General features: G+C 34.9%; 1 protein-coding gene across 2 annotated transcripts in view; it reads right to left on the minus strand.

Annotated features, from left to right (window-relative positions):
* The window catches only part of LOC107658433 (uncharacterized), an 18,207-nt gene that overhangs the window by 4,300 nt on the left and 13,512 nt on the right, over positions 1–395 (minus strand). The window lies entirely within an intron of this gene.

Below are 395 nucleotides of genomic sequence, written 5' to 3' on the forward strand. Positions count from 1 at the left end.
CCCAAGGCGGTTTTGGACCCATAAAAACTATTGCCTATGTTAGAAAAATTATTTTTCTTTGAAGCTAGAAACTGCCACTATGTTTTAAGAAAATCAATACAAAACAAAAAATAATAAACTAATGTAATAAAACATTCTCAAGCTTACTGAAGGCAAGTAAACACTCCAAGTATTACTTACAACATCGTTGGTCCTGGAGAGCCGCGGCCCTGCAGAGTTTTGCTTCAACCCTACTCAAACACACCTGAACAAGCTAATCAAGGTCTGAAGGGTTACTAGGAAGCTACAGGCAGTTGAGATTTTATTAGGGTTGGAGCTGCCATCCCTGACTTACAAGCTAAATGATAAATAAATATATTACTCAAAAATACAAATTAAATAGTTTTTTTTTTTAG

The sequence above is a fragment of the Sinocyclocheilus anshuiensis genome, unplaced genomic scaffold (genome assembly GCF_001515605.1).
Source record: "Sinocyclocheilus anshuiensis isolate Anshui unplaced genomic scaffold, SAMN03320099.WGS_v1.1 scaffold371, whole genome shotgun sequence".
In the NCBI taxonomy this organism is placed as follows: domain Eukaryota; kingdom Metazoa; phylum Chordata; class Actinopteri; order Cypriniformes; family Cyprinidae; genus Sinocyclocheilus; species Sinocyclocheilus anshuiensis.